We start from the raw sequence: 8353 nt of genomic DNA on the forward strand, positions 1-8353 counted from the left end.
TACTTAGCTAATTCAGTCCTTAACCTCTGGTTTCAAATAAATCAATTACAGTCGATTCCACTTCAGTTCAGAAGTGCACAAGGTTTTTAGTTAATTGAATACATTTTATTCACTTGCTAGGAGTATTCATTTATCCAAACCCTTACATTTAAAGGCAAGTTCTTTATTGTCCATGATAAATTCGACTGCATAATCAGATCAGCTCCTTGTTTGTTTACTCATCTTCTACCTCCCATTTAAATTCCAGAATGTGCACTTCCTTTTCCCTCCTTGTTCCGTGCATGTCTCAGCCCAGACCAGATTCCCAGAGCCTCAGCTCTCATTTTAGGAAAGTGTAGCTGAAATAACTAGCACCCTTCCGATGGGGAGCAGTGTGAAGTCCATCCCAGCTAGTGAGGGCAGAGGGATTTAAACTGACTCCATAATCAAACGTGAAAGGTTGGGAGTATAAAAAGAATTACGGTGCCTTCGATTTTGTCCCGTGCACCTTTTCTGCATGAAAGAGCCATGTCTCTGTTCTCTGCCCTGCAAGCAGCTGGAACTGTTAACTCCTAGAGAAGATTTGGAGCCAGCTTGGTGTCAGCAGGATAAGGTTTTTGTTGAGCACTGGGCAATGAAGTTGTGTCCCTGATCCACTTTGAACAGATACTGGTACACACTTCGTGTGTGCTGTTTGCAGAATCCTGCTGGCATTGGTTTACTGTTTTGGAAAGGAAAGGGGTTAATTAGCATCATTATCAATCACTAATGCTTGTCTAACCTGTCCAAAGAATAATCAAGTTAGGGGACTGCATGAAGCTAACATCTGCTTCATTCCAGTTAAAGATTTTTCCTTATATTGTTCAATTATTGGAAGTCCACACCGGTTTCAGGCTTTGTCAGGGCCATAAAACAGGGTCAGATCGTTAGAAATCTAGAATGGAGGGGAAAGTGCAATATAAATAACAAATGGCTTCATTATTTGAGTTACAGGTGCAAGAATGGCTGTGAAAATGAGTAGGGATTACTAGAATGTGTTCCTTCTTTTTATCTCCAATACGGAGGAAAAAATAAATCAGCCAAGCCCAGTTCTTAAATCATTTATTCCGCATAGGCTGCAACCTCTCCACTTGCAGTATTCAGTTTAGTAACCCCAGAGTCCCGAAAAGAAGTAGTTTAAAGCAAGCATTTGGAAACAGAGGAAAAGTGAAAGTCTTTTATGACCCATTACTAGCAGAACTTTACTGGCTTCAGAATAGCAAAATAGCCTTGTTTTTCTTCTTCTAGTTAATGTTCCTAGGCTTTCTTGGGTGGATGAAACAGCTGATATTTCAGGCAGGGTAAACAGACATATAGCTTATGGTGGCTATTTGTAGAATATTTGTATTCTTGAACTGTTACTTCTTTCTGGTGATGTAGATATGAAGGTGACAAATCTGTCTTTTATTCCCTCTTACAACCACTGTAGTCATGTCTCTCTGATGCTGAGTTCAACTTTGGTGGCCCAAAATTTTTATCATACCAATAGAGCGATTAGAGCATCTTCACTGAGTGAATGTAGTGTGGAAATCAGGATAAGACTATCGAGAGCTTTCTGGTAGTGTAGGAGGGACCCGCTGTTTCCCTGTGGCACTTTTCTTTCAGGCTCTGATTTTGCAAGGCACATGCTGGCACCCAAAGCCTGTGGTTTCCCCATGAGTCCCTCCTTCTCAAAACTAGGGCCCTGAGGTTACTCTAAGCTCCATGGTTATTGTCCTGTTTGTAGTCACAGAGCTCATTTGCACAGAGGATCTTCAAACCAGGGCAAGGAGGGGAAACTGGGAAAGCCTAGGTGAGGAAGAAATTGTCTTGTGCTCAGCAGGAGGGTGGAGGACTGTTGGGTGTGAAGTGCAAGCCATTTCACCACGTTGTTCCTTGAGCATGTTGTGCACACACACACACATCCTATTTTCCATAGGAGATCTGCAGCCTCTACATGAAGACCTTTTCTGTCCAGAGATGCTCTCAAGCCTCACTGCTGTTGCTGCCTGAGGTATAGTTAATTCCCTTTGTAATACTTGATTGAAGGCAGATGCAGGGGCTCTGAATAGAGAGTTGCTTTCTAGCGGGAGTGTGAGCTGTGCAGTTACACTTGCAGGTTGAGGGATGTATATTGCTTCTGTACAGCGTTTTTGGTTATGTTCCTACCTGCTTGTTCATCCTGCAGAACTTCCTGCCTCAGCACTGCTTTGGTCAGAGCTGGCCCCCTTTTCTCTGTGTATGGTCCATCCTGATCCCCAAAGCTAAGGATAAAGAAGTGGCGATGTGAAATATTTGGGGCATGTTTCTGATTGTAGAGCAGAGCATTTTTCAGGGCTCCCAGGAGAAGGAAAGAGCTGTATTCCCTTCTCTTCCTTCTATCTCCCTCCCTCCTTTTAAAGTTTGCTGGCGGCGCCCTTCCCTCCAGCTTGTCCTCCTTGCCCTCTGATGCTGCTCCCTGTGCTTGTCCTGTCTCCTCCTCTCTTGTGGTGGAGTTTATCTCTCTGCCCGCAAGCGGGATGGCTTGGACAACAGCTGGGGAGACACCCCACACTGCATCACGTGCTGGTGCGCCCAGGCAGGGGGAGGCCAGTGGGGCAGTGCTGGGAGGAAAGCAGGGGCTGTGCCTGGCCTCAGTGCTCTTTTTCCTCATTAGGCCTAACAAGCTACACTGTATTAGTGCTAAAAATGTGCTCCTGCTGTGCCTGCCTGAGTTTTGGAGCCTGTGTATGGGTGTAGATGATCCAGGACAGCAGCTGATGGGTGTCCCATTGCCACGGAGCCTTGATGCAGGCTGTTCCTGGCATGCCGGTGTTTGGGATGGGGGCTGGCAGGCTGGCTGCTGGCAGGCTGGCTGCTGGGGCTTCTTCCCATCCTAATGCCCTTGAGAGAACTTGCAGCTATCCTGCTGGAAAGGATGGGGTTTTGCAGGGAGCTAGGGAAAGAGAACAGGAGGTGGCTGTGGCTTAGAAGAAAATCAGGTGGAAAAGGGGCAACTGAGGTTTTGCTTTGTGTTTCCAGGAGGGCCTGGACATGGTCCCGGTAGGGGGTTATGGAGATCACCCCATTCCTTGCTGCAGCTGCTTTTGGAAAGTTTCCTGGGAAAGGTCTGGGGAAACTGGAGCCTCCAGCAGAACTGGCTGCTGCTATGACCTTCTTGGAGGCCAACTGTTTATTTGTTCGCATTGTCATACCCGGGGAGGTTTTCCACCTAGGGCGCCTCTTGCTCCCGCCTATCTGTGCAGAGCCGGTGTGCAGCGCCGTGTGCGCGTGTGTGGCTGTACCTAGAGGTGCGTGTGCATCTGTATTTTTGGGTGTTTGTGTGTTTGTTTGTATCTATCTATTCATCTTTATGGGCGTGTATATTTATGTCTCCATCCCTGAGACTTTTGGAGAGGCTGGGATAAGAGGGGGTGGGGTGGGCTGTCTCCCGGATAGTTGATATTCCAGGTTCAGCCTCTTTCTCCGCTCTCATTCTCTAAACCCAGCCAGGGGGAGTGTCGCCCCAGGCCGAACATATGCTTCTTTCCATTGCACTAATCCACCTTCAGCGTGGAGGAATAATTGCTCGAGTGTCCATGGCTCCTCGGCGCTTTGTCCCTCGCTGGCTCCCATCAGCTTGGCACACGCCATTTCAATCAAATCCTTTCAGAGCCCTGTCTCCTTTTATCACGTCCCCGCTCCGGCGAGAGGAGGGAGGGGAGGACCGGGCTCCCCGCAGCCCCGGCGGGCCGAGCCGAGCCAGACCGGGTCTCCCCACCGGGAACAAAAGGGCCGCCGAGCAGTACCGGGCTGGGGTTGCTCTGTCTGCAAAGGCGTTAGAGTATGAGGATGTTGTTGTTGTTGTTGTTGTTGGGGGAAAAAAAAAAAAAAAAGAAGAAAGCCATCCCGCGGGGTGGTTGATCTCTCTGTTCCCTGCCACGGTGAAGAGCTCCAGGAGTCCAAGCGGGCATTAGGTTATGAAGAGGTGTGTGGAACCCCCACCTCTCGGTGGCTGTGCTGCTGGTGATAGGGGAAGGGCTGGAAATTAGCGGCTGGAAAAGTCCCGCGACTCTCTGTGGCCAACGGAATGGGAGATTGTCGCAGAAATCTGCCTCCATCCCGATTTTCCCCTTTCACACGGCGGAGCCAGCCCCAACCCGGCGGGACAGAGCGGCTGGGCACGGAAGAGGAGCAGGGATGCTCCTGCCCTCTCCGACCGGCTCGGGACCCCGAAGGGGCACGGTGGGGCAGGCTCTGCCCCGCGGCACGGAAAGACTCCGTCTTTTACTTATTTGTTTTGACTCTCCTTCAGACGAGGGGGTCCTGTTCTGTTTCTGATGTTGCGAAGTGGGTTAAAAATTCTACCTAAGACCCCCTAGCTGAGGGAGTAAAAGGAGAGGAAAGCAGGATGGTTAACCGAGGGAGATTTAAAATTAAAGAGGAAAGAAAATGGAGAAAAAGAAGAGAAAAATGTGAGCGATCTTTACATCCTTGCGGGACTGTTCAGATCTTTCTTGCTTCTCGTTTTTGCGTAGCTGCCTGGGACGGCTGATGGGTGGCAGGCCCCCCCACCCCCCCACCTCCCCGGGCTAGCACTGCGGCCGACCCCGGGCCCACCTTTCCCGGGAAGGCCGCTGTGCTCCCTAAGGCTGCCTGGTGTCCTGTCCGCCTTGCTGCTGCTGGGAGGCGGGGACAGGGGGGCTCCGGGTGGGGGTCCTGCCTCCCCCATCAGCGCTGTTGGGTTCGCCGCAGGTGAGGACCGAGACTTTCACAAGAGAACGGGGTGCCGGGCCACCGATGGGACGGCCGCACTTCACACCCTGCGCTCCGAGGGCGCCCGCAGAGCCCCGACCCGGGAGAAACTGCCCCGGGAGCTGTGAGGGGCTTTGCCGGGACACACGGGCCGGCCCGGGCCGGGGGCGAGAGCACCGGAGGGCTGCTGCGGGGGCAGAGCCGCCCGGCAAACATGCGGCCACTCGGGTGTGTGCCGGCGTTTGCTCTTCTCAATGTGTGCCCCGTGAATCCCTGAATAGTTTTTTTACTAAAGCGTGGTCTTTCCTGCTGCTGAGAAAAATCGCCTTTATCTATCTATCTATCTATCTATCTTAAAAAAAAAAATAAAAATCCCTTTTCCACTATTCCACTGCGTTTGGATTTAACCGCAACATCCACAGAAACTGCTTTATGAAAACCAGACTTTTCTATGAAAAGACTCTTCTGGCAGCAATTAGTCTGGCTTTCTTTAACAAAATTCTTTGTAATGTCATTCAACGGAAAAAAATAATCCCAGGATAATTCTGATTACACAGTTTAAAAAAAAAGTAAAATAAAAAATATTAAAATTAGCATATTCGGGTTTGCCCTGGAAAAAAAAAAAAAAAGGTCTAAATTTCCCATTGATCGGAAAAAACTCGCTGAGATTGTGCGAGGGTGGGCTTTCACGGGAAACAGACTCGTTCAGTTCCTGCGTGACGGGCGTAGAGGGCATTAATGCACACACTCGTTACCAAGTTATTCTGGTGGCTTTGCCTCAGCCTCGCAGCCCCACCTCGGCCGGGAAGCGGCAGGCAGGCGGGAGTGCCGCTGCCTCCCGTGGGAGCCTCGTGTCCGGCCCCACGCAGCGCGCCCGCCCCCCGGCAGGCAGCGCTCGGCCGAAAATCGCGCGGCTGCTCGGCGCGCAGGGAGAAGCGCTTCCCTTCCCTCCGCACCCCTCCCCGGGAGCTGGTTGTCCCCGCGTGGGTCCCGACGCCCAGCGTTGTCACCCCCGGCTCCTGGGCGGCACCCAGCTCGCTCCCTGCCTGCCGCCCCCTGCCCACCGGAGGAGGATGAGGAAGTAGAGGAATGAGGGAAGAAGAAATCTGGCCCCGGGAGGCGGGGGAGGGTGGGGGTAGCTGCCTACCTGGAAGCGTGTCGCGGACGCTTGGGAAAAGCCAGTCCCTCCGCCTCATTCGCAGGTTTTTGCTACTTTCCGCCTCCCTCTCTCTCACCGTGCTCTGGTGAAAGGTTGCATGTTCCAGCCCGGAGAGTCAAACGTTAAATTGTTAAACCAGAGTAGGAAAGGAGGGGGGAGAGGGAAAAGAAAAAAAAAAAAAAAAAAAAAAAAAAAAGGCGTGTTTATATTTCAGATATTTTAAAAGGTCGTCTTTAATTAGGTTAAATACAAGTATTATTGGCCCAGAAGAACATAGTGCAATAAGCTCGTTACAAGCCTAATTGCAAAGCAAAAAAAAAAAAAAAAAAAAAAACCACAAACCAAAAAAGAAAGGAAAGTGCGTGTGGAGACAGTCGCCGTACTCTTTCGGCACGGCCCACCTCCTAAAGTGCGTGCGTGGGGCTGCGCGGTAACCGCGGCGTGGGGCGCCGCGCATCCCCACGCGGGACGGCCAGGGCAGGCTACGAGGGGCTCATCCCTCCCCACCCCGGCTTCCATCCTTTGGGAATGAGTTTGGTATTTCCCCGCGGTGCTTGCCTGGGGACTGCTTTTGCGGTTGAGCGAGGTGTGGGGTGTCTGCGCATGAATCTACTCTGAACTTGCCGTAGAGCTCAGTCCCTCTCGACCTTCCAAAATAGCTCTTCTCCCCAGCTGGTCCTTCTCTCTCAACCCCTTGGCAACACAACTTGAGTGGGAAGGGGGAACCATTTGCCCTGAATCACAAATTTTCATGGCTTGGAAAGAAAAAGGTAACCCTCATGTCTAGCTCAATTAATAAACATGGTGATTTCACACCCAAAAGGAGGACATTATTTCACGGGAGCGCTATCAGCTCCATCACAAAGGGTCACAGCGCAGCTGTGGCGAGCCCGGGGTTATTATGCAGCCTGATGATAGGATCCCGCTTGCCATCCCGGCTCCTTCCTCGGGGCGACCAATAGCCCCCGGCAGGGCTTGTGCCACCTCATGATAAAGGACTTACCCGATGTGTGAGGAAATGGAGCAGCTTTCAGATGAGAGGTAATCAGCTTGCAGGCGCAGCCCCAGCCCTTCGCTTCCTCCCCCCACCCCGTCTCCTGCCTTTCCATTTAACTTTTTTTTCCTCCTCCCCCCAGACAACAACAGCAAGAAGTTATTATTTATTTGAACGCAAACCTGACGCTCCCTCTCACCTTCTCCGACCCCCTGCGGGGAGCAGAGGCGGGAGACCCCCGGTCCCCCCTCCCGGCCAAACCTCACGGCTGCCGGTGGCAGGAGGAGCTGCCTCCCCGCAAGGAGGGACAGTTGTGGCTGATGGATTTCTGGTGTCAGGAATTGGGTCCAGAAGCTGTGAGGCAACATATTAACTGCGATCCCATAATCTCTTAATCACATTACATTTTAAGTGAGCATGTGTAATTTCACCCATCAATGATTTATTTAAGCAAGGGAGCACAATTACTTGTCTCGCACACAAACCCTGGCTGGGGGAGCATTTTTTGCCAGAAATAAAATCTGCGGTTTCAGGGACTATCTGTTTCTCCGCATTGAGAAACCCCAGACCCCCCGCTCCTGAGGACAGGAGTTAGGCGGCTGATCCTCCTACACATGCAAGGAGAGGGCGAGGTTTCCCACCCTTCCCATCCATCCTCTTTCCAGAATCAGCCCGTCAGCAATGTCTGACGCTGGTGCGGTGAGAAGTGTCTTCAGCTGCCCGGTCTCTCCCCGGTGCTGCCCGCAAGCTTTTGCTCAGGGGGACGTGCCAAGGAAGCCGGGGGGAGGTTTTCTGGTGTGTGGGGAATCTGATCCTTCTGCACCGTTTTGACTAAAGCAGGTATAATATATCGGGGGAGCCGATCTTATATGGTGTCACTCTTTCCCGAATCCTACATTAAAGAGGAGGGAAGGTCGAGCAACCTCTCCTGGCGCGGTGCTGAACACTGGTCTGGGCGTTTGACTCCTCCGGCTCTGGCCTGGACACATCCGGCACTGTGAGAGCTGAAGCGCGCCCCGCATTTTGGCACGCCAGCCCACTCCGCCCGGGCTGCTTCCCCCCCGCTCCGGGTCGAGCCCTTAAAGTTGCCCCAAGAAGAGCAACGCGAGTTTTCAGCGGGAGATCAGCATCCTCCATGCTCTCTTCTTTTCGGCCCCAGGGCCAAACTTGCCACCGAGCGGCCGGTGCCGGGGCGGGGACCCGCTTTCCCCGGCTGCGGGGCAGCATCCCCGCTGCCTCCCGCCTGGGGATGAAGGCCGCCGGTAGGCAGACCTCCGAGCCCCTCCGTCTGCCCGCAGAGAGGGTAGGCGGGCACACAGGGACTCCACCGGCTCCCCCAGGCCACCCCCTGGCTCCGGGCCTCCTGGTCCCGTCGTGCAGCTTGGCCCCAGCACCAGGCTGGAATCACCTCCACAGCTTTATGTTATTATCGTTATTATTGGTATTATTGCTATTAGCCCCCCGGCAGA

General features: G+C 52.5%; 1 long non-coding RNA gene across 1 annotated transcript; it reads right to left on the reverse strand.

The window, feature by feature from the left end:
- Positions 1-1063: 1063 nt before the first annotated feature.
- LOC120409685 lies at positions 1064-6873 on the reverse strand. The gene is made up of 2 exons (XR_005601432.1): positions 5879-6873; positions 1064-3804 (listed from the first exon to the last, which is right to left on the reverse strand). It is a non-coding gene; the product is annotated as an uncharacterized LOC120409685 (long non-coding RNA).
- Between the last annotated feature and the right edge of the window lie 1480 nt (positions 6874-8353).

This window comes from Corvus cornix, chromosome 2 (genome assembly GCF_000738735.6).
Source record: "Corvus cornix cornix isolate S_Up_H32 chromosome 2, ASM73873v5, whole genome shotgun sequence".
Taxonomy (NCBI): domain Eukaryota; kingdom Metazoa; phylum Chordata; class Aves; order Passeriformes; family Corvidae; genus Corvus; species Corvus cornix.